General features: G+C 50.9%; 1 protein-coding gene across 3 annotated transcripts in view; it reads right to left on the minus strand.

Moving 5' to 3' along the window:
• Grid1 (glutamate ionotropic receptor delta type subunit 1) overlaps window positions 1-26,380 on the minus strand; it is a 714,577-nt gene that overhangs the window by 611,494 nt on the left and 76,703 nt on the right. The window lies entirely within an intron of this gene.

Below are 26,380 nucleotides of genomic sequence, written 5' to 3' on the forward strand. Positions count from 1 at the left end.
TCCCAGCCTGCCCTGCATGTTAGCAGTACCAACCCTAGGCCTTACTCAGAAGAGTGCAAGGATAGAGGGAACACCCAAAGGAGCCACCAAGGAAGAAGCACCAAGACAACAGAAGCCCTGGGGGAGGGGGATGGCAGAAGTACAAATGGAGACCCAATGCAGGACACATTTTGGAAGCCCAGGGAAGGCTGCTCACCTAACCCAGCTCTCGGGGTCACAGAAGGGGTAGCAGCCTGGTGCTGTGGGGGCCAGGGGAGGCGGACACTGTTGGAACACACCCACTGAGACGACAAAGCATCAAGCTATTCATGAAGAATGCTTAATTCTGTGTAATGGCGAGATGGCACCGCCCTGCTTGTCCTGCCCTGGGGCCCAGCAGTCACAGGGCTGTCTGGGCCACTGGTTGTGCCACAGACACAGCGCCAGCCCATCACCACAATCCAGAGATGAAGCAAGCGTATCTCGTGTTCGGGGATGAACTGTGCCCTGTCCCCAGAAATGGCCCAGCAGAGCCCTAACACTCAGTATCTCTGGATGTGACTGCGGAGTTTTGTCGGGTCAATCAGGTTAAAATGGCGTCATGGGAGTGCGGGGGTGAGTGGAATCATTACTTGAACACAGACACTCACAGAGGGCTGACCGAGTTAAAACACGGTGAGAAGGCAGCATCCACAGCCAAGAAGAACCAGCTCTGCCTGCTCTTGAACTTGCAGCCCCTAGGATGAAGGGAAACTAAATGTCTGCTACTGACCACCCAGTCTGGGTGGTTGGTTATGGAAGCCCTGGGAAATAAATGTACCTGATTCACACACAAGGAAACTGAGGCTTAGACAGAGGTGCTGTGGTTGAACCCCACGGGTGAGTCTGGGTCCTTTGGCCTCCACCCTGTGCACCTCACTTCACCCAGCATACAACATTGTCGCGACATGACCCTCCTAAAGGCTGGAACCTTACTTGGGGCCATGCTAGGCACACCATGGCTCCAAGATGATCTGAAGATTAAAACTGGAGTGCTTCCTGCCTTGTACCAATACCTCGCTGATGCCTGTCCCCGAGGAGACTCAGGGACCCAGAGGGAAGCAAAGAAGACAGGAAGGCAGAGGCAGGGTGATGAGGGGGGAAAGCAGACTCCCAGCAAGACCTCGGGCCCGCCCTGGTGTAGAAGCAAGAAGGAAAGCCCTAGGGCCTGCCTCCCTTTTGAGGACTGAAAAGCAGCTTTGTACTCCAGAGGAGGAAAAGCCGCCACCCATCTGAGGAATGTGATACCCAGGTAAAGAGTCCCCACCGCAGCCACAGTGTCTGAGGAAGTTCTCAGGTCAGCTCTAGGCCGTACGGGGTTGGGTTCCTCACCCACCAGCATGGAGCCAAGCAGACACACCGGGGCAAATCCAGGAAAAGCACTAGTCAGAGGGAACGCCGAGGCTGATGCCAGTGGATGTCTCACCTGAGACCTGCCACATCCACAGCCTCTGAAGGCAACAGGCTGGGAGCCTAGACCAGCATGCAGGAGCCCCAAACAGGGACAGGAGGGGCTCCTGCAAGGCTGCACACTGCAAGACACAGCTGGCCGTTCTTTCCTCCAAACATCACTTACCAGACTGAGTCAGGACCCCTCAGAAGGGCCCACCGTCTCTTCACCAAGGTTCACAAGGAGACAGCCTGACACCGAACCCATGGCCACAAGGCCCTGTTGCCCACAAGATGAGCCATGAGCCATATCTGCACCATGCTTGACTCTGGACTTCATCCTAGCCTCTCAGCACGCTGTCCCCGGCGCTTTCTCGGCCATTCTTCCCCAGGAGTATTCCCTGCCATGGTGCTTTGCTAATTGAGCCTCTGTCCCAGCCCTTCTGGGATAAAGTTCTGCCCTGTGTCTGATCCTGACCTGAAGGACCCCTTCTGTCCCTAGCAGCCTAAGAGTGAGAGATCCTTAGATACCCCCCAGGCCTAGACACAAGCACGGCCCTCTGGCAGCAGTCTACTAGACCAGAGCCACCCAGCAGTCTACGCCTCCCAACAGACAGCTCCAGCTTCCAGGCCCTGGCCAGCACAGATCCCTTAAACAGGACTCTCCCCCTGTTCTATGACCATGGCGGGAGTTAGTATCACTGACTTCATTCCAGACAGAGTGTGCATAGTTATTTCCACATTTTTGTCCAATTAATTATGGTAATATCAATAGATCTTTAATTTTCTCATCAGCAAATAATGGGAGTGAGTCTCAATGCCACAATACAATTCATTAGTTTTAAGTGCTCAAGTACAAGCTCCCATGCAAAATCCCACTGGGACAAACTCCCAACTGCTGCCTCTAGGAGGCCCCTGCCAGCAGGAGCTGGAGGGCAAGTGGCTGGCTCCCAAGATGTTTCGCTAGATTTAGCAGATACTGAAGAGGAACACTCTGCCCGCCAAAGCTCATTCTGGATGCCTGGACATTCCCACCCTCATGAGGTGACATACATTTTCACTGAGCACCTACTATGTGTCAACCCTGTACCAGGTCTTGGTTGAGCCTGAGGGAAAACAGTGCATCTTCCTGGTGAGGCCTGTTGTCTGCTAAATCATGAATGAAGCCTTTTGAAGGCTAGCCTGGATTCACCAAGGCCAGAACAGGGTCAAGAGCTCCAGGCAAAAAGAACAACTCATACAAAGATCTGGAGACAAGAAGACCATGACAAGTCCAAAGAAACTGCACTTTGGGTCATGGAATGTTAGACATTCAAGGCCCAGGTTGATAGCTATAGTTGACAACAATTAACTGGAATTTTCAACATAGCTAGTTGAGAAAAAAAAAAAAAAAACAAACTGAATGTCCCCTGCACAAAGAGATGATAAATACTTAAAGTGATTTACCCCAATCTCATTACACATTGTCCACCTGTGCTGGAGGTTACAGTGTACCCCATTATTATGATTTAAATGTGAAATGTCCCCCACAGGCCCGTGCTTGGCCGCCAGCTGATGAGATTTTGGGAAATAGTTGACCTACCTGAAGGCCCTGACTTCATGAATGGAGTAGTCCACTCATGAATCCTAACATTATTGAGAGGTAAAAACGAAGTTAGAAGGTGAGACCTGGTTAGAGGCAGAAGGCCGCTAGGATATGGAATTGAAGGATATGTCTTGTCCTCTGTCCCTTCCTGCCTCTTCCTGCTTTTCTGTGTACTATGTGGTGAGTAGCCTCGGCTATCTGTTCCCATCATCTGCCTTACTATAGACATGAAAATAAAGAATAACCTGTGGTGATATTTTATTTGTGCTGAAATGTGACATTTTATTTTTATGTTAATAAATAAAGTTTGCCTTGAGATCACAGGTCCCATAGAGAGCCATAAACAGAAGTCAGGCAGTGGTAGTACACGCCCTTAATCTGATCAAATGGTAAGCAGAGTCTCTGTGTGTTCAAGGACACAGCCAAACTGGTGACACATGCCTTTAATCCCAGTACCAACCATAGAGACTTGGAGGTCTGTATAGACAGGCAGTGACAAGGAAGTGATGTGGCTGGGCTTAGAGCCAATGAGAAGGCAGAACAGGAAGGCAATAAAAGCGCAGGCTAGACAGGAAAAAGCTCTCTCTGGGGAAGCCATGGTGTGGTGGTAAGCTAAGGTTAGTCATGGCTCTTCGCTATTTCTCTGATCTCTTCAGCTATTACCCCTGTATTTGGCTCTGTGTTTAATAAGACTGTTTAGAAATTCATCTACAATAACCTAAATAAACAATTCCTCCCTGGAAGTTTATGGTATTTATCATAGTGATATAAAACAGACTACACACCCATAAATATGTACAATTAATATGTGCTGATTAAAAATGAAAATCCATTAATAAATAAACCAAGGACCTGTCTACTTATGAGGAAAAAGATCCTCCAATGATGCTGAGAAGGTCATGGGGACTGGGGAGGGGGAGGGAGAGCGCCTCTCCAACCCAAACCATGGCTGCTAGGGGCCTTAGGCTGAAGGGCTAGGGGAGACCCAGGAGGGAAAAGGGGTGTGTGGTGATGGATACCCATGGGTGGAGGGGTGCACCAAAGGAAGCCGTGCCCTGCCCAGGCCCTCCCAGAGGGCTTACTGCAAGTTGACAATTATAATGCAGCTAACAAAGCAAAAACCCAGCTCAGGAGGTCATGCACACAGGAAGCAGCAGATCTGAAATATCTATATGTGCCAGTCCCCAGACATCAGCACCAGCCACCTCTCCCCACCCTTCCTGTGCAGGCCGGTTTTATGTCAACTTGTCACAAGCTAGAGTCATTGGAGAGGAGGGAACCTCAATTGAGAAAATGCCTCCGTAAGATCAGGCTGTAGGTAAGCCTGTAGGGCATTTTCTTAATTAGTGACTGATACGGGAGGGCCCAGAACATGGTGGGTAGGGCCATGCCTGGGCTGGTGGTCCTGGGTTCTATAAGGAAACAGGCTGAACAAGCCATGATGAGAAAGCCGTAAGCAGGACTCCTCCATGGCCTCTGCAACAGCTCCTGCCTCACAACTCCTGCCCTGTCAGAGGTTCTACCCTGACTTCCTTTGGAGATGAACGGTGATAGGGAAGCATAAGGCAAATAAGCCTTTTCCTCCACAGGTGGATTTTCTCATGATGGTTCATCACAGCAATGGTAACCCTAACTTGGGCACTTCCCAATAATCAAAGTACTCCAGACACCAGCCAAGGTGCTCCCCTCGGCACTCACCCCATCGTTACCAAGCAACAGCATCCAGTCCCGGGTGAGGACACTCAGGCACACAAAGGTAACTTGCCCACAGACACAGTGCTAAGTGGCAATCTGTGGCTAAGCACTGATGGACACCGCCTCTCCACCAGCCCCTCACCCGGGTCCCTCTCACAGCCTGCCCGGGTCTAGCTCAAGTTCTCTGTCCTCAGTCTCTTCACATGTGACAGCACTCACTTCCCAGGGTGGTAGCCAGGGCCGAATGCCTGTTGGTAGCTGGCACACAGGATCTCCAACTGAGTAGCTTTGGGCTAGGTATAGGAATGGGGAAGGTGGCAGCCTGGCAATGTTGGGATCCTCAGGCCTAGCTGTGGTCGAGGTTAGGACAAATTGAGCGCTCAGCACTAGGTGAAAGACCCCGGCCTATCCAGGCCTCCTCCCATGGAGACCTACCAGGCCTGGTGACAGTGCCTACCGGCGTCAACTGCTGTGTGTCCGTTACAAAGAAAAGACATTAATAAATAAAGTGTGTTTCTGTCTACTTACAAGTATAAAGGCCTCATCTTAACGCTGAGAGGGGCTTGGCAGTGGGGGCGGGGGGCCTGGAGGGTGTTTCCCTTGCCTGAGCTCAGCGGTCTTAACTCCAATTCACACACGGGGAAGTCACGTGACGAAGACGGCAATGAAGAAGAGCCTGCTCTCCACCAGGCCCAAGAAGAAATAATTTCATCTCTCTGAACTTTGAACAAGAACCTCTCTGGGCCAGGACTACAGCCGCCGATTCAGGTGAAGAAACTGAAAACGCCGAACTACTTATTAGCGGAGGCAGGATTCACACCTGCGGGTCAGACTTGGGTCACCTTCGGTCCACTGCAGCCCTCGATACAAAAGGGACAGATGTCGGGCGGAGAGAGGCCACACTGACTCTGGGATATTTAATCCAGCCTTCCTCAAGGCGCACACCATCCTTCCACACATACCTGGATACAGGTGTGCACAGACATGCCTATTTGTTACACACGTACACATATGTGCACATATGCCTGTACACACATATGCTCCTGCACACATGCACATACATATGTGCCCAAGAGTGCACACCTATCCTCGTCTCTCTTTCCAGGCTGTGAGGGTTGACAGAGGGCCCGGGATTACACTGACACAATGATCAGTGAGGTCAAGTTGGCGGGAGCGGTGTGTGGACAGAGTGCAGCTGGGTGTCCCCGGCTGTCCTAGCGCTCCGCGGAGCCAAGGTCTCCCACTCACCCACCTCAGAGGCCCAGAACAGGAGCTCTTGTGTGGTAAGAGACATGTCGTAGATCTTCTCTGTCTGCTACAGATTAAATCAAGGATAACATCCCCAGTCGAGGAATCGGATTGGATACAGCTTAAAGCCTGCTCAGACATCGCACTATTATGCTAGGCAGTGCACCAGCAAGGGGCAGTTTCCTCCCTCCTTAATCGTGCCCAGCCGCAGGGGCGCAGCCAATCCAGCCACTACCAGCTCCGACAGGAAAAGGGATGGGCTGAGGGCCCGGCCCTAATCCCCTTTGCCCTGGACAGACAGATGGACAGACACGTGGCAGCCACAGCTACCTCTCTTGTCCTGTAGCGCCCCTCCCCAGGGGCAGTCACGTGAGATGCTACATTTCAAGACATCATTTTTGAGAGCCCGAGCTGAGACAGTACTCAAGTATCCTCAGAGATGTAAATTATGTGGGTTGAACTAATGAGCTATATATGTATCTTTCATCCCCTAATTAACTGTGGTTTAATGAATTTCTCAGCACATTGCTGCCAGATAGTCTTTCAGCCCAAAAGATTTTCTTCCCCTCTATTGCAGGTAAATATTTAAAGATCCCAAATTAAAGGGAGCACCAGGGCCCAAAATTGGAGCCTTGATGCTACCCAGAGTAATTAGAGCCCTGTCGAATTGATTCAGTGTTTCCATTTTTTTCCTTCCCCCACCCACCCAAGAAGATGGCAGGGGACCTCAGGCGGGAGAAACCTGATCTGGCATGGAGCCTGGGGCTTCCTTTCCTGTCAGGCCTGTGTCCAGCTCCACTAGCTGGCAACAGCCATTCTCCTGTGCATAATCCTGGGAGAGAGAACTGGAAACATCATCTACTTGCTGGTCCCTAGTGGGAACAAAGAACCTTTAGGGCAAGGGGGGCCAGAGACAACCTAGTGCCCAGGGCTCTGGGAAAGTCAGGATGCTGCTCACACATGCATCTGACCTACGCAAGCAGGTAGGTGAGGAGCACCCTCCTCTCAGAAGGCCAGCTATCGTCAAGGCTTATTATTGTTACCACACTCTTCACTATCATTTGCTTTGCTCTATTATACCTAATTAACCTATATGCCATGCTTAAGGTCCCTTCCTTTAGGTGGCCTCTGCAAAATGGGAAAGCCAGAACCTAAATCATCCATCCCCCAACAGTGTTCCTTGAAGTAACATGGATAAACAGCTATGGAAAAATGCTTCCCCTCTTTTCACATGACACTGGGTAAGGGTCCCTGACCCATAAAACCATGATTGGGTATCAATCAGAAGAGAAGGCGATGCAAAGCACCCCATGGAGGGCAGGAGGAGGCAATGAACTAGTCATGGTCCTCATTCTAATCTCATGATTGCAGATTACTGAAGCAAGAGTTGGAGCATCCACTAATGGTCCTCACAGACCAACAAAGGCTTTGCTACACCTTGGAGGGGAAGGTAGACCAGAGTACAGAATTGGCCAAAAGAGGGGCCAGTGTTCCAGGGGCTGAGACAAGTGAGGCCCAGGAAGAAAGACAGCAGTGCAAAGAGACTTCTCGTCTCTGCCCTCCTCAGGGAACCACAGGGCAGAAAACACAATGCCTCTACATTCCAATAACCAAAGTCTGCCATCCTCAGGCCTCTCTAGCCAGGGCTCAGGAGCAGCCTAGAGGGTGAGATAGGGTCTCCCCCACCACTCCCCATCACCCTCTGAGCACAGAAACCCAGCTCAAACCAAAGGTACCTCAAAATCACAGCCCTCCTAGGCTCCCTGAGGGCCTGGCATGTCCTATCACGGATGTTCTCTAGTGGTACAGACGGTATGTCTAGTGCCTGAGACAAGTTCCACCCAGGGGGAAAAATCAAGATGAGCTCCTGACATTGACTTCAGCTGGCTTTCAGCTGCCTAAAACCTGGTAGACCAGCTCACGGTACAGAGGAATAAGACTCTGAAAGAAGCCCGAGGGGTTTCTCAGCTATGTGGGGTCATTGATGCATCTCCTCCATCAGCATCCACCTCTGCTATCAGTCTGGCACCTCCTCAAATCAGTTCCTGACTCCCCTAGGCTGCTTCCTACTGCTCAGGACCCAGCTCTCCCTCTGACATGCCCTGAACACTGATTCCAGGCCTACTGCCCTTGCTGCCACACCCTCTCTAAAGCCAGATTCCACACAAGGCCTCCACCCACCAGCCCTAGCTCGGACCTTACCTGCACCTCCACGCCAGATCACACCACCTTTAGTAATAATCACTATGATAAGATCTTCTGTTGCCTCAGAAGACACCTCTGTAACTAAAGATGGATCCCATCCATTTTCAGGTCTCTCGTATCTGGTATAATACCTGGAATATTACAGGAATCACCAAATACTTGATGGACCAATGACTAGATGGAATAGTAGTCAGGATGGATGACTAGATGGATAGGTGGGTGTATCATAGCTGGACAGAAAGAAGGATGTATATATGGGTGGAAAGACAGACATGTAAGTGGACAAATGACAGTGAGTTGGTGGAAAGACGGTATAGTGTATAGTACAGGGATAAGTAGGTAGATGGGAGATTGGATGGATGGATGGATGGATGGATGGATGGATGGATGGATGGATGGATGGGTGGATGGATGGTGGAGATAGAGATGGTAGGTAAATAGATGGATAAACTTTCAATAGATTCACAAAAGAGAATAAAACAATAGCATAAAATGTTAAGTTTGGTTTCACACTATCTTCAAGAATAGCAGGACAAGGAAAGGTCTTTTGAGGCTTCTAATAAAAAGCCATGAATGGGAAACCTGGCCCTATGAGTCTCTCTAGAGCGTGGTCCACCTCTAAATATCTCTTTGAAGTGCCGAGTCAGAGGCTGAGAGGAGAAAGGAATTAGGGAGTGTGGGAAAAGTGACCCTAGGCAGAAGAAAGAGAAGCATGGGTAGGGTCTCCAAAGGCCTCAGGAAGGCTGTGGCTCTAGAGAGAGGTGGGCCAAAGTGGTCTCCTCAAGAGGCATGTCACATGAAGCCCAGTCCAAGCCAAGTGAAAGGACCAGCTTGAGCCCAATAATAATAGGCCTCTGTATAGCAAGTATTGGTTGTGGCATTCACTGGTCTCCAGGTATTCCAGACAGGTCTGGAATGTGGTGCTGATAACCAAACCCTCCCCACACTCTCCAAAGATGAGAAATCCACATGTGCCTTCCTGGACACTCCAATGGGACTGAGCACTTAAGAGCATTGTCCAAGAGCATGGACCAGATCAGCCTGAGCTTGGCAGAGGAAGAAGTTAAAATTCATAGGGAAATTCCTAGACAGGGCTGGAACCCCTCCTGGTGGAGGACTCTAGGACCTCAAAGATCTAGCTTCAATCTAGACCCCATTTCTGGACCCAGAAAAATTAATCCTTGGGTCTGGGGATCAAGTAAAGGGGGCTACCCACTACTAGACTATAGAAAATGTCTGTCCCTGTTATTAAATATGCCCAGTAACTCACAAGCCATGTCTGCACAGCCAGCAGCTGCCACACAATGGCTTCTAGTGACTCTGGCACCATCTGATAAAGAGTTCCTGCCAGCATCCAGTCACCTTCACCCTACCTCCTAAAGTAGGCTGAGGGCTGCCTGGGCACGGTCTTAATTCACAGAACACCCAGTTTATACAGAACTTTCCACACAGCCCTTGGCACAGGTCATCCCACAAAAGCCCAGCCATGCCCGGCTCTAAGCCACTCTGGGCCAGACAGAAGCATTTTTTAACGGTTAGGCGTCCTGCTGCCCAGGTGTGTGGATGCCTGTGCTCCCTGGCACAGGCTCCTCCTCCAAAGCTCTGGCACTTTAGAATTTGTCTGTCAACTACTTCACGGCACTGGCCAGAGCTAAACAGGCCCTCCATAGCCTGGCTGCTTTTGTGGTCACTCAAGGGCATCACCAGAACCAGGGAAAGGTGCGCTGAGCAAGACACCTGCATTGTGAGGCATTGTTTCCAGTCATCCTTATTACCCCTTGAGGGAGTGTGGCTGTCTCTGCCTGTCCTCATTTTATATATGAGGACAATGAAGCTCTGACCATACCTGAAATTGTTCCAGTACTAAGTAGCAAAGCCAAATGCAGCTCCAGCTGAACCCAGGGGCTTCTGGGACTCTTCCTGCCCCGGGGACCTCTGAAGCAAGCAGGGCAATCACAGACCTCTCTCCTACTGGAGACTTAGATTTGGTCCAGAAGAACTTCAAGTTCACACCCATTCTGCACCTCTTCCTTCAGCCCCAGGAGGCTCACATCACTCACATCCTCTGAAGGCGCTTCCCAGGGGCCTTCGGAGACCCGGGGGCAGCACAGGCCCCACACTGCGTCCCCTACTCTAGCACATTTGGTACATTCCTCTGTGCATACACCCAGCAATCTGCACCATGATGATTCTTTACGAATCTGTAGGGCCAGATCCTCGGAGCACATGAATAAATGGATGAACGAATGACTATGTGGTGTAACACAAGCTCTACTTTGGTGTGCAAATTCCACACGTCTCCAGGAACAGAGGAAACGTGTCTTCCTCTAACAAGCTGTAGTCAATGACTACTATTTTTCTACACCAAAGACACTCAACATCCGTCACCTTTGTCAGCAGGCAAATGGCATCTCCTAATACCCACCGTGGTGCTGTGGAAGAAGAATGTATTTACATAGCTTGTATTCCCTGAGAATGTTATTATCGCCGGGGGTCTCTGGTGCATGTGTAATATTGGTGCATGGCCCAAATTCCTCCTGTGATGATTTCATGCTGGATTTGCTGAGTCTCCAAGCAAAGTCATAGATGCAAAGGAGGAGCATGTCTTTGGGGCTTCGCCACATCTTTCATCCAGAAAATAAGTGGTGATAATATTTGTAATATGTTTACTGACAGAACCAGGGGCTCTGAACAGATAACTCTTTTATGACACAAAGTACTTAACTAAGATGGAAAATGGCATTACTTGTGTTAAATTCAAAATGAGCATTTTGTCCCCAATTGCTAGAAACCCAGTAAATGTCATTAGCTATCTGAGGTGACAGTGAAACCCCGCATAGGGTTACTCATTGATAATTACATTTACTGTAGCTATAGAAACAAGGGGCATCAGACTAGCCCGGCTGACAGCTCTGTGTTTTTCCCCTAAGAAAGGCTGCTCATCTGCATGTGGCCAGCTCCAAAGACCGGCAGCAGATCCCCTGTCTCTCAGCTCAGCTCAGCTCAGCTCAGCTCAGCAGCACACTCTCTGGAGAACTGTTTCCCCCACAGGCAGCAGGCTGGAGCCCCAGGACATAGGCTGCTGTGATTCTTGATTGGAAACTGATGATAAAAGACAGAGATGAGGAGTTCTTCCTGTGGCTTCTGCATTGAAATGTGCTCCTGAGTGTGTGCAGGGAAGTTGGGCTTCCTGGGGCACAGTTCGGTGGCAGATGCATTATTTATGGCCTGTGTTCTATTGTGCGAAGCACTTCCCCACACAGAGCTCTGGGCTGCCTTTCCAAGCACACCCCTAAACTTCCTTTCCTTGAGGACCAAGAAACACACACACACTCACCCCTGAAGCAGGCCTGGAGATCCCTTAGCCTTCTCAAACACCATCCACACTGCAACACAGACAGACAACAGGCCAGGCCTAGAACCAACATCAAAGGGGAGGGAGCCAGGAGGCCACACAAGGGGATGAAAGTCATCATGCTCTCCAAGTTGGCTGGGCTCCCCTGAAGCCAAGGACACACCTCAGCAGGTTCTGCACATCCCTGGCTTGGACTCCATCCTCCTCCAGCCTTTCAAATTTTCATGCCATGTTTCCCACCTTGAGCCTCAGAGACCACCTGCACTGAGAATCCCCTGCAGATCTTGGGGTGTCCCAAGTACTGTTCCTAGAGGAATCCATCTTAAAGCTGTTAGGCAAAAGTCACAGATAACACAGGTAGAGAGGCTGTGTCCACTTGCCTGTGCAGATTCAGTGGGCCTCACCTGCCCCTCCCCAACACCACACATGCGCGCACACACACACACACACACACACACACACACACACACACACACACTCACACTCCATCTCAACTCCTGAAGAGTCACACCGCGCTCTATCTCTGCAGTGGCTGCAGTCAACCACCACATAGCTGCCTGTAGTCACCGGACAGCCTGCAATCGGGACAACTGGAGAAGACATGGGCGCGGGTACAGATCGCAGCCCCTTTCTTTATTGTAAATGTGGGAGAGAATTAGACACTGTAGAGCTCTTCGACGGCCCATCTAGCCCCACTTGTCTCTGTGTCCATGTGAGTTCTGTCTGTCCATCTTCCCAGATGAACCTAAGCAGACAGATGGCTCTGTGGGCACTCCCTCACCTCTCCCACTGCTAGGGCTCAGCCAGCTTCTTCCAGCTCTTGCCAGCCCAAGGCTGCATCTGTGGCCAGGTCTGCTCCCTTCTGCAATGAACTAGCTAGTTTCCATTGGGACTTAATTTTCAAAGGCAATGTAGATGCTGTTACTTTACCATGACTAGAGGTAAGCTTACCCTGCTAACAGGAGCACCCACAAATCAAAACAGAAGCTCTCTCTGCATTCCAGGGGAGCAGCACCCGAAGCAGAGATTTAATGCATGAGACTATTTAGGATATATAAGTGAGAGTCACACACCAGGGGGACTTCTACAGTTCCCCTGGGATCACAGTCTGACCTAGTGAGCTGTCTCGTCTGTGTGCTCCCGTTTATACAGACAGCTCTCCTCAGGCAGCCCCTCTGCCCCTGCAGCATCCTCTCCTCAGCTCAGTGACACTACCCCTGCCTGGCCCCCCGCCAGCCCTGTTCTTCGGGGCCACAAATGGTTTCACTCTCGGCACCTGCTGTCCCTGAGTACTTCCCTGGTCACAGCTAGTTCCTTTTCCTTCCCTTTACTCAGTAGCCTTGGGAAGGGATGATCTGCTTCTTGCCAAACATGGATTAATTCCCCTGCAGAATGCACACTTTCAGGCATTGATGTGGATTGGACATCAGCAAGGGATCCACAGAGTCCTGTCTGATGTGAACTGGCTGTGAAGACAATTAGGTGAATTCAGAAATACAATAACAAAGTCCAAACTTGGATGGTTCCCGACAACTGGCAAAGTCTCCAGTGATAGGTCTCAGGGCTCCAGCCTCAGAAATGTCTGTTGGGAGGCAGAGGACATGGATTACTAATGATCCCATTGCAGGGATGATTATCACAGGGTTGGGTATATCCAAAAAGATACCTACAGCAGGCCTTACTGAGCAACGCAGCACTCGGCAGAGACAGATGGGAGTCAGGCATAAGAGGAGGTGGAGGAGACTCCAGGAGAAGTTGTAGAAACAGGCTTGGGTTCAGTCACCTTTCAACTTGATAGGAGATAACAGATTGGTGTGGCTACCATTGGGTGCATTATCAGTAAGATAGCCAAGGCAAAAAGAGCAAGAGGCTCACTTGTCACATCGGATATCAGCTGAAATCTGAGCTCTATCTTGGGATCAGCATTCAATAGTGGAGAGAGTGGTATTCTAGGGCAGGCATGGAAGGACAAAGCCAGCCAGGTAGACAAGACAGAGATGCCAGTCACCAGGCATGGCTAAGGGACCCTGAGAGAAGGGGCTGAGTGTGAAGGTGACATGTGTGCCAGCTCCAGACACCTAAAAGGATTGTCCCCAGGAAGATAAAGAGCAGGGGAGAGATGCCAAGGACTTTCTCCTCTAATCCAATTAGGACAGTCTGCAATCCACTGAAACAGCCCCCACAGCAGACCCAGAGCAACGATCAGAAGGGTGTCCCGTGCCAGCCACAGGCAGCCTTCCACCAGCCAGGGTGCTGGTCTGCGTGCCCACCCCCCAGCCAGCTTTCCACCACAGCCAGGCTACTAAACTCCCACAAACACAGGATGAAATAGCAGAAAAAACAAGGTAAGTAAACAGATAAACAAATACAGTTGCCTACAGTCTATGTTTTTAAAAAGTTGTTCAACTTCAGAGGTTCACATGTAAAGAGAAGAAAGCCTGTGGGATGGCTGGGAGGGTAAAGGTGCTTGCCACCAAACCCGACAGCCTGAGTTTGATCCCGGGGACCCACAGAGTGGAAGGGAAGAACAGAGTCCCACAAACTGTCCTCTAACCTCCACATATACACCATGGTACATGCACTCACACACACACACACACACACACACACACACACACAAAATATATATATGGTCAAAAACACACACACACATATATATGGTCAAAAAACAGCGACCACAATTTTGCAAAATTTAAATGCTACCAGTCATTTTGAAAATAAAGAAAATTACATTACATCGATTGAATAATAGAGTTCAAAATAAATTATTCTCTATGGTTCTAATAGAACCACTGTTTGGAAGATATAAAAATACAGAATATATGTGTATGTTTACATATGCAAACCAAAACATATTTTAAAGTATTAGTCAGTAGTTCAAGCTAAGAAACACTGTCAGAAGCAACAATCTCAAATTTTCAATGACTTAAATCAACCAAACTTCATTTCCCCTGGCCCTGTGTGTTTACTGCAGAGCAGCTGAAGCTCTGTCCCAGGCCGTCTTCATTCCAAGACCCAGCCAAGGGAGCAGGCCCCATCTCTGAGGGTAGAATGAAAATAAGGTGCCGAGCCCTGGGGCACCTCCTGGGAGCTTCAGTTCGGAGAAGCCACATGCTACTTCGCTCCCCTTTCACTGGGCATGGCAAGCCACATAGCCAGGGATGACATCATCCAGGCAGCCCAGAAATTCTTACACAGAGCAAGGCAGTGGCTATTTTGAACAATAAGATGATCTATTTCATATATGCAGACAACAGAGCAAAAAGTGGAGAACTTCTTTCAACAGGTATGACGGCACAGAGGAGAAAAAAATGCTGGACGAATTCAAAGACAGGAACTGTGATTCCCAAAGAAGATTCCAGGAACAGATCCAAGCTGACCATGGTCATCTCAGAGAATTTCAAGGCACTGTGAGAAGAGCTGAGATTAGGAATCAGGAGGACACAGCCACCCTAGGGAAAGGCTCCTGCACGGAAACTACTGCTGAGTTCCGCACTTTGTCTGAAGAGAGCCCAGCAGCCAGGACCTCACAGGAGGAGCTGAAGGCTGGGCCTCACAGCTCCAGACAACCCAGGAAGACACGAATTTGTGTCTTTAGATGACCACAGTGCCCTAACTAGGGCAAATGTTCCAGTATGATCTTTCTGAGCTGTCAGCTCTGATCATTTACAGCCCCAAAAGTGTAACGACAATAGTAACCCAGACTGCTGCAATGCTTCTCAGCACCGTGAGGCGTGTCCACCCACCCCCACTCTGCGCCTCACTCACCTTTCTTTTCTTTATCTTCCTCCCCTGCCCTGCTCGTCCTTTTCCTCTTCTCCTTCCTCTTCCTCTTCCTTGACCTCTTCCCCACTCTGTCTCTTACCCTCACTATCTGTCCCCCCCCCCAACCATCTGTCACTCATAAATCTATGCAGATCTTTGTTCACTGATATAGTATGGGAACTGCCCCTCTTCTTATGTGTAGATTTTCATGCAGAAAACTAAATCTCTACCTGAGCATTGTAGAACACACCTATAATTATAGCCTTCAAGAAGTTGAGGCAGGAGAATCCTGAGTTTGAGGCCATCCTGGGCTACATAGTGATACCCTACCTCAAAAGCAACAAAAGAAGAAAAAAAAACACTAAACTTCTCTGAGTTATTGGAGATGTTGTTAAATCATGCAAGTAATATATAACTACAAATAATCATACTAACTAGAAAATATAAATTATCAAGAAATAACAGGGAAAACAGATTGGCCAACATTGCAGGAAAATTCTCTAAGTTCCACCTCCCCAGTCAGGTAGAATGCTTGCCCAACACAAGTTGGGTTTAATCTCTACAATATAAAAAAAAAAAAATCCAATCCAATGTGCAGAATGTAGCTTCTGGCTGCACCCCTAATAACGCACGGGTGGTATGCAAGTCAGCACAGGTGGCAGGCATTGGGTGGGAACAGAGGAGAGAGAGAATGAAGCTAAGATGTAACGGAGAGCAGAGTCCAGTAAGTAAAGTGGGGTGAGTGCAGGGGTGACTCCAAATGATGATCCAGAAGCCTCCTCCTGACACCCTCCCCCGAGGTCCCCTGGCAGGCCCCTCCTTGGTGCCGCTAGTGAAAACGAACGTCAATATCACCTGGTGGTCGTGCTCTCTGGACACTGGAGGGACACACGGGAGCACAGGCTGTGGTTTCTCATTAATAAGGCGGCACGTTTCCAACCTAAATCAGTCTCTTGTGAGCTTTGTTAGTGTGAATGAGACACTATCCGGTCATGGAACAAGCAAGAGTCACCATGTGGAGTGGTCAGGTCAATAACCACCGTTCTTGTCCTACAAGGTGCTATCTGCTACCTTAAACCAGGAGTGGAGGCACCGCCCACACAACTTCCTGCCACTCTGGAGCCAGCACGGCCATGCTTGGCCTACTAAGCTACACACGGTGGGTACTACTTCATGACAGCCTAGTCCCACCCTTACATCCTGCAGGTGCCTTGGACTCTTTAACGGTCCCTGGACTCCAGCAAAGCCTTCAGGAGCCCCCTGGTCTCTGTGGGAACACCAACAGACACCAATAGTAGATGGCATCGCAGAGGCTCAAGACGGGGACCAGAGAGGGCTATAACAGAACGGGTAAGTAAAGATGGGAACTGTTCTCCTCCAAACCTGGGGAATGTGGCAACCACACTTCCCTAGCATCTGGCTGCAAATGTGATAACCACAACAGACAGACAGGACAGTGATGGAAACTGCCTCAGGGAGGCCCCACAGACAGCCTCGCCCGACCACCAGCCTCAGGGTCCTGCTGAGCCACTCCAGAGCTGATAAGACAGACTTTCAATGGCAGAAATGTTTCGTGTTTTCTGCTTTGCCTTTAATTCTGAGCTAAACAAAAATCTGGCAAGTGGGAGGTGGAGCTACTGCCTGGAGGGTTGGGGGGGGGGTCTGCTCTACCCAGCCCAAATATGTGCTCCTGGGATCTAAGAGATGGCCTGTGAGGAAGTTGCAAAAAGGGGTATCTTATGAGCCCACTCCACAAGGACCCACACACCCAGCCATGTAAGAAGTGTCCTTCAGCCTGCCAGGCTCTGTGCCTAGGGGAAGTGGGATGAGTATTATCCCAACTTTGGCACAGGAAAACTGAGGCTCCAGCAAGTTATGTGACTTGCAAAATAATCCGACGGAATCAAGCTTGAAGCCAATGCATCCGTGCTAAGGGTTCTTGCCAGTGGGGCTTGCTGGATCCCTGGAGGGCAAACAGAGCATAACTGACGTGCCAGCATGGGACAGGGTGGACACAACCTGTCCATTGGTGCTGAGAATGAGGTACGATGACCGCAGAGTCCCAAGCTTGGCACCAGTCATGTGTTCTGTAGCTGCCCTTCTCCAGGAGACTGCAAATTCTGAAAAGGCAGGAACCTCATGGGTTCTGTTCACATGAGTCCCCAGTACCTGGAGTATACCTTATACACTACCTAGCCAATGCTCTATCAGCAGCAAAGGTCTGTACCCATGTTCCTGCCCCAGGCCTCATATGACCAAGCCTGGGTACTGGACATTACCACAAACTTTCTTTTCCCAGCCTCTAAACTGATCAGCAAGAAATACCTTCGAGTAGGCAAAGGAGGGGGAAAAGGCCTAAGAAAAGAGAAAGAAAAGGTAAAGTACCACAAGGCCATGTGCTATTAGGTGTGGAAAACCACAGGATGCCACCCCAAGGGTGCCTGGCTAGATGCTTTTGAGTGCTATGCATGCATGCATGCACACAGCAGCCACCAGCATACAAGGATCCCACTTCCCATTGAAAACCCTGAAGGTCATAGACAGCTGGCTTGCCCTCACCATATCTCAGGGCTAGGCTCCCGGAGCAGTTTGACTCTGAATCCAACCCTGTGGCCCTCTCCATCCCAGCATATAGCCTCCCTGGTCCCCACAAGCACCTTCTGCCAGGACTTGGAGGGCAGAGAGAGAGGAGGTGGAGTTGTACCTCTGGCTCCACCCCCATGTTTGGCAGCTGTTGGCCCTGCTGGAGCTGCTGTGGTCTGTCACTCATCCTCCACGTTATCTGCTCCCTGCCAGGGCTCCAATTCGCTGAGAACAGACTGCTATCAATGAGGTTAAAAACCACCCGGCCCTACCCACAATGCTAAACTGCCTTTCCACGTGCCCTAATTCCCACACACGGTTGGTTTGCACTGCTACAGGTGTGCGTTCCTTGTCCCTAGAGGCCTGGGCGACAGAGCCAGGAACGGGCTGCAGGCAGGAAGCCGCCGTTCCCAGGCCCACAGCTCCCTCCCCCTGGCCGCCAGCGCAGCAGAGGGGGAGTGTGTGGGAATGCCGGCCCCTTCGCTGAGAGGGAGCCGATTTATGCTGGAGAAAACATCTTTGTTCTGAGGGTGAAGGGGAGCCATTTCCAACAATTTCATGCTCTGTTCGCGGGCCCGGTGCTGGGGTGGCAGCGAGAGGCTTGTTCTATGAGGCTGAGCCACACATAATGAGGCTTCTCACTGGCGCGCCCCGCCACCGTGCCAAAACCCAGGACGGTTATTTATCCATTAATCTGACATTCCACTCCCTGCATTTTATCTGCTTAAATAAATTTGGTGGTTAGTGTGTGTGCCTAGGAGAGAAACTCCTGCATTCAATTCCTATGCATCCGTGCAGACCACGCTTACCCCTGTAAACTCCACTGGGCCTCAGCGGTCCCAGCTGGGAGGATGAAGGCTGCAAGGAAGAGGGCTTTGCAGGCTCCAGAGAATGACTCCGGGGTCCCTGAGTCATGAGCTCCTATCCAGTGGTCTTTCACTCAGCAAAAGCAGCCACTTTTTTAAATTTTTTTATTTTTCTTTGTGCAGTCTCCGGGATCCCCTGGCCTCAGCTCACACAGAGCCAATGAGTTCCTAGCTCTCACTGTTTGGACTAGAATCCTGGCTGTGTGACCTGGCCTCATCACTTCCCCTCCCCCTGCCTGGTTTTCCCAGCTTCTCTCCCGGAGCCACTTGAGAAATGAAGAGAGAAATGTGTCAGGTGCTCAGCACAGTGCCAGGCACACAGCAAGTCTCAGGAAGAGCTGATCTGCAAACACTGACTAGTGTTTATAAGCAGGCTTGAAACACGGAGGAGACAGGCTAGCCCACTGAGTCTCCCTTGCCCCACCCCCCACACCCCTGCACTCTGTTGAGAAGGTATCACACGGCATGCCATTTGAACAGAGTCCCACTGACTGAAAATGCCTGGCTCTCATGCTTACAGAGGATCCAGATAAAAACGAGAGAGGGGAAGGGACTTGTCTAAGAACCCAGCAAGTTCGCAGCAGCTGGGAGCAGAATCCAGGTCTCCTCCTTCCAGTAGGTTCAAAGCTTTTGTGTTGGTGGTGGCGTTTCCCTGTGACCTTGGATGTTCACTTCACTCATTTTCATACAATTAAACTCTCCACCTCATGCTCAGGCTGAGCCATGGCAGACTGTCGGTCCCCTGCCTCTCCCATCCCAGCTGCTGCCTCACTGTGGAGCGAGGAGGCCAACCCCAGGAGCAGGTCAAAAAGCCTTGGCCTTTGGCCTTCGATGTCCTCCACTGCGGTCTGACTTCCCCTGACTCACCCGTTCTTCATTATCATCACATCTTCTGGTTCTCTGCAATGTCTCTGTGGCCTGGAAACTGGACAGAACCCAGCCTGTCCTCTCTGGGTCACATGTGCCCTCAGCACCTTGTCCCTCTTCCTCCCAGGGTTGGAGTCTGCAACCGGCCCCCTAAGCTGAAAACCAGCTCAGAGCTGGAGACACCTAATCTCTTCTGCCCGCCACCCCACCACACTACCACACAGCCCTGGATGGAGGCCCTCTGGATGCAGCTTCGTTCCATGGCGACCCGACCCAAGTTCACCACACCGCTGTGGAGTCTGTCTCCAGCCATGCCTCTTCCCTAGCCACTCCGCCGCCTTCAGGGCCAGACTTCCAGGGTCTTCCCCCTCTCAGGAAAGCGATGCCCCACGCTGACTTTGAAGGCCAGGTGGACGGTGGACATGAAGTAGTGAGTCTGTAACCAGAGAGAGGAGCCGGCCGCGTGTCCCTCGCAGGAGCCGCTCTGCCCAGGCAGCTGCAGGCCCAGCCCCTGCCTCCTTCAGAGCAACAGAGAGGCAGGCACTCGGGCAGACAGACGCCCAACACAGAGACCTCCTAACGCCTGGCTGCAGCACACAGCCCTGTCTTCCTTGGCCCCACAGACGAGGAAGTCTCTTCAGTCAGCCCCTGAAGCCAACAGCAGTCTGCTTGACCAGAAGCTCTGGGGGGAAAGGGCTGCTTCTTGGCCACCCTCAGGAATCCCCTGAACGGTGCCATCCTTCCCAGAAGCCTGGGACCTGCGCTTGCCTGGCCCTTTTCTTTTACTAGCTAAATAACTAAAGTAGCATCAACAGGAAGAGGCTGCCCTGGCCACACACTAGGGGCAGGCTTAGGCTGCTCATCAATCCTGCCCAGGCAGCCTGGCCCAGGCCTTCAGTCTGAATGGCCACCCTGCCCAGCTTCCTTCAAAAGAGTACTCCTTAAACCTGGTTCCATCTTAAACAAAATGTTTACTCCTCTCCCCTCCACTTCCATGGCATTATCTACACCTCCTCCTTCCCTCCCTTCCTCTGTCCCTCCTTCTCTCCTTTTGGACTCTAGTCAGGTCTCTGCCCCTGGGAAAGCAACCCACATCCTAGATCACACGAGGTCCCAGTCATTTCAACTGCACCTGTCCCCAACCATCTGGGCCAGGCACTGAGTCACATGACTGAAAAGCCAAGAATTAGAGACAGCTTCCATTCTGAAGATGAGAAAGCTGAGGCTAACCCACACAGACTCACGGTTTCTAAGTGGCCTGGTGTGGATTTGAACTCAGATATGTCAGAATCCAGAGGCCCGGGTTTTACTCCCAGCCCCGCCATCTCACCCACAGATCTGCTCTTTCCCTTCGTGACCATTCAGAGGATCAGATATGAAGTCCAGCTCCTCCGGGTCCATGGAGAAGGAAGCAGAGTGCTGGGCTCACATACATGATACAGATTCCGGGCAGTCGTAGCCATGGCTCGTAACTTTTCCACTGTGCCCATGGACCCACCTTTCACCTATCAGTGGTCTGTCCTCCTTCAGCCCACTGAGTTTCACCTGTCTAGCAAGGAGGAAGTCAGCATTTCCCAGCAGTAAAGAGCTGCTCCTGATTGGAGATCATATGAATCAATCTTGTCCAACAGTTAATTTCCTGGTGACAATGGCAAGTAATGACTCTGACGATCTGACAAGTCACCGGCCTTCAGGCCAGCATCCCCAACCCTTCAGGACAGCATCCCCAACCCTTCAGGACAGCATCCCCAACCCTTCAGGCCAGCATCCCCAACCCTTCAGGCCAGCATCCCCAACCCTTCAGGCCAGCATCCCCAACCCTTCCGCTTGCTTAGCTCTTGAATTCTGTATCACGTGACTCACCTTTCCTAGCCCCAGCCCTCAGAGATCCCTCTTGCCCAGGGACCCACTTGCAGAGTTGCCCCTAGCTGCCCAGTGGGGCACCAAGAAAAGAAATCAGTCCCCACAGAGCACGAGCCTGAAGCTGTCCTGCTGGGACTGTCACTGATGGCCTAGCCTACCTCCTCATCCATGATCGTTACCAAACACCCCCATAGCTGCCTCCCAAACACACCTGTGACCCTGGCTATGACCCAGGGCTTGCCAACAAGGCCCAGCGCACAGCACCAAAAATCTCATCACAACACTCCCAAGAATGGCCCTCTGTGCCCAACCCTCTAAAAAAAAACACCACTCATACACATGACAGGCATCCCTGGCCCACCAGAGAGCGGAGGGGGAGGTCAATAACCCCAACCACCCCACCAGGCCCCTAAATTCTAAGTGTGGAGAAGGTCCACTTGTCCTCTTGCTGTGGTTCCCTAGCGGTCCCACAGCCACCGGAGCCAGCTTCCACTGACTCAGCAAAACTTTAGAGCCTCGGCACGCTCAGGCTCATAGCAGGCTAGAACTCAGGTTCACAAGGTTGCTCCACACCCACCCCTCCCTGCTGGGACGTGGGACTCCTCCTCTACCCCTGTACTTCCCTCGAGCCCTGCAGAGTCCCTATGGTCAAGAGCAATGGTACATAAATCACTGTCTCTGTGTGATGACACGTGACACCCAGTCCTCATCTGAGCACAGAGCCACACCCACTTCAACTTAACATGGCTTCCGGCCCCCAGAACAGTGCTCGGCACACAGCAGACAGCTGCAGATGTGTGGTGCACACTAAGCACGTGAAGGGGCCTCCCACCTAGCGCCTCAGGAGATAGCTTGGCCTCTCAAGTGGGTGCCATTATCCCAATTTCAGGCCCAACCAAGATGGCTCCAAGAAGCAGATCAAAGGCCTGAAGTCACGACAACATCAACAGGCAGGGCTACAGTCAAACCAAACCCCGCTGGAGCCTGAGGCTCCGCCGCCTGGGATCCTCCTGGACTCATCACATGGGTCCTGACAGGTCAGCCAAGTTTGCTGTCCTGTGGGCAGGACTGGACTCCTGACTCGGTGCTGCTAAGTGCCATCTCTCTGAGACACCAAACTGCAGCTCTGGGGATACAGGACTGCTGCCTACATCTCCCTAGCAACCCAAGAGCTTTTGTTCACCAAGAATGGAGCTGATTCATCCCCCTAGGGTGAACAGCAGGGGCCGCCGGCAGGGGAGCTGGGTTTAGCCGCGCCTGCAGCGAGGAGACTTGGGGATGGGGTTTTTGCCTGACAGGTAGTTCCTAACACCAGCCACACCCACCAGCCCGAACTCTGCAGCAGGCCGCAGCTTAGCTGGAGGACAGTGAAAGAGGCAAAGGGATGGGACGTTCTGCCCCTGGGGAAGAAAGCCTTACTCTCAGCGCCCCCCTTCCTAGCACCCTCCTTCCTGAGGCAGGCCCACAGGTCCCCAGGGCTGCTCCGGGTCTCTGTGCCTGTGCACATCTGTTCCCCAGACAGCAGCAGCCCCTCCCTCCTTTCGTGTTCCTCACGGGGATTTCTCATCTTTGAGCTGGAACGGCGGAGGGGTGGGGGTGGGGGAGGGCCTCTGCAATTCTCCTCAGGCAGCGTGAGTCACTGCTCTGGTGCAGTCCCACAACCCTGCGCTTGCAATGTCACACACAGTCCAATCATGCGGGGGTACCCCCCCCCCCTGTATTATGACAGTCCCTCCACCAGACAGTGAGCTCCCGGAGAAGCGGGCAGGGACCGTCTCCACTGTACAGTCCCAACTCCCTCACACGGGGCCACTCATAAAGCCCTGAAAGCCATCGCAGACAGGAAAGCTCAGTGTCCATTGATACTGCGACCGGCACCCAGGCCCAAAGGCCTCCCGCGAGGCCACTGAGACAGGCCTGGCAGGTAACCCGTACTGGCCGGTGTGGTGGAAGCAGTTAGGATGACATTTGTTCTAAACAGGAGTGTTTGCTCTGCAGCTCTATCCCCCTCCGAGCAGCAGCGCCACCAGGATTCCGACAGGAGCTGCTCATCACCTCTTTCTAGAGTGAGAAGATGCCTGCAATGTGCAGACCACATGACCAACAGCCCCTGGTAGACATGCAGCCCAAGCAAGAAATCTCAGCCCAGCAGGTTGGCTGTTACTGCGACATGGGCCAACCTATTCCAACCTACACCAGCATTGAGAGGACACAGCTCACAGCAGCCAGGCCTGCACAGAGGTCAGGGATCAACTGGAAGACACCAACACCACTGCTGGCTTCACGTGGGGCTAGTGACAAACTCTAAAGATAAGGAAACATAACGGTGATGTTAAAAATATCAGGGTTTGCGGAACACATGGGTTCAAATTCAGGCTAAGTCACATCCAACGTGGGCAAGTCCCTGCCGTTGTGTGAACGGCAGCTTCCGGAGCTGAAAATGAGCACTTGCAAGGCCATTACTAGATCAATGGCTCACAGCACTTGGAACTGGGGACTGCCCACGGCTGGAAGGTGTTTGAGCTTTTCACTTCCTCCAAGATATCTGGAAGGTTGGAGCAGGCAGAGCTCTGATGGGAAGACTCAGTTGATAGCATCCGTCATGCTCCTGATGGACCATGCAGAAACCCAATCATACACACACCCCACCATACATAGACAAGACACACACAGACACCACACACAAACACAGACACATACAGACACACACACAAAGGGGGGGGGGCAGCATTCTTGGCTCCTTTAGGACCGTGACACCTTGACTGCACTAAACCTTGTTCACTGTAAATCCTCCTGTCCTCACTCACCTGCTGGGAGAGAAGAACCCACACCCTTTCTCCTCAGCCAACACTAGACACTACTGGCTTTCTCCTCGTTGTTGAGATCAGGCTGTGCCCTACACACACACACACACACACACACACACACACACACACACACCCTCACATACAACATAAAAGCAGAAGGACTATCTCAAAAGAGAGATATTTTTACAGTTGGGGAAACAGGGTGAGTATAAGAAAAGTCCAGTGTCATATGTATGAAATATATGCGAATATATTGTGAAACCCATTGTTTGGTTTTGTATGTTAACAAAAGCATACTAATTAACCAGTTAATCAATTAGAAAAGAGTTTCTGTGGTCACAAAGGAAGACCAAAGGGGAGGATCAGGAAAAGGGCCTGGGTTAAAGACTGGCAGTAAGACCTTAGGGAAGCCAAGGCGGCCATTACCAGGCAGAGTAAAAAAAAAACGGAGGCAGAGCGAGACCTGGTCGTTTTTAGAGGGTCCCATTCAAGTCTGCTGCAGGGCTAGGGAAATCCAAACGCAGAGAGCTGATGATCTAAAGCATCTGAAGGACAGCCAGTGTGATGGCTCCACAGTGGAGGGGCTTGCTCCCCAACCTGGAACCCAGATGGTGAAGGCAGAGAACTCATTCCTGGAGTTTGTCCTCTCGCCTCCAAATCTGTGGTATGGTACACATCCACGCATGCACACAAAGAAGTAAATATAAACTGCTTCTTAAAAATATTTGAGGGGCTGGCGTCTGGCACTCACACAGGGCACAGAACAGTGTCAGTTTCCAGCCAGACCGAGGAACCTCTCAGTTCCCAGGCTATTAGCTAGATGGAGCACACAGAGAGATCATGCCTCTGCAGCAACTCTACTTCCTGACAAACAGTGAAAGCAGACACAAAGGCCTAACTGTTCCCAGGTAAGCGTGTCCCAGAATAAAGCTGGAGTACTTCTAGGAATACGGAGGTGTCTGTCTCGCTGTCGAGAATCCAGTCAAAGCCACTTGGCATGTTAAGAATCAGGAGAAGTATTATCCATAGGAAGGGAAAAATCTAGCAGAATTGAACTGACATCTACACAGATGTCAGAACTGGCAGCTAAGGCTATTAAAGCAGCCTTTACCCCATGTTCAGTGCTGAAGATTGAGGCAACAACATGAGATTTTAAAAGAAGAAGATGAAAGGCCAGCTGCAACACATGAAAATGAGAATGTGTGAGACAAGAGTGTCAGGGTGGACAGGGCAGAAAGGAAAATTCACAAACTCGAACACACAGGAAAAGAAACTGCCCAAAATGAAACCGTTCTTAAAAAGATGAGGGGGGCGGGATATAATATTAGTGGACCCAGGGATAACTCCAGTACCCCAACATATACATAACTAGAAATACATAACTATAAAAACTAGTGAAAGGGGGGTGAAAAAAGAGGGAAATACTTACAGAAATAATGTATTTAAAGTTGCAAATTAGATCAACACTATAAACACACAGATCCTAAGATCTCAAGAAACTTCACCCAGAAAAAACATGAGAAGCACATCACAGGATAAAGGTAAACATCTTAAAGGCAGCCAGAGACTTAAACCAGGCTGTGTTCAAAAGAAAGAAGATAAGAAGCATAGCAAATTCCTCACCAGAAATAAAAAAAATGCAAAAGAAAGAGAATTAAGCAACGTCTTCAAGGGTGCCGGAAGAGAAAAAAAATATCAACCAAGATTTTTTTTAGACTCAGTGACAGTATCTCTTCAAAACAAAGGTAGAACAAAATGGCAGAGCAGCCAGCCTCAAGAGTTCCTCTCCAAACATTTTTAAAGCAAAGAAGAAACTACCAAAGCCAAACTTTGTAGGAATTCTGAAACACTACCAAAGGTCTGCAGACACCACAAAAGCACCTGTTATGGTTTGGAAGCTGAGTGCCCCCCCACCCCCGTCCAAGGCCATGTGTGAAGGTTTGGTCACTGGCCTGTGGTTCTACTGGGAGGTGGTAGAGCCTTGAGGATGTGGTAGAGCCTTGAGGAGGTGGTAGGGCCTTGAGGAGATGGTAGGGCCTTGAGGAGGTGGTAGGGCCTTGAGGAGGTGGTAGAGCCTTGAGGAGGTGGTAGGGCCTTGAGGAGGTGGTAGGGCCTTGAGGAGGTGATAGTGCCT

The sequence above is a fragment of the Peromyscus leucopus genome, chromosome 9 (assembly GCF_004664715.2).
Source record: "Peromyscus leucopus breed LL Stock chromosome 9, UCI_PerLeu_2.1, whole genome shotgun sequence".
Classification (NCBI taxonomy): domain Eukaryota; kingdom Metazoa; phylum Chordata; class Mammalia; order Rodentia; family Cricetidae; genus Peromyscus; species Peromyscus leucopus.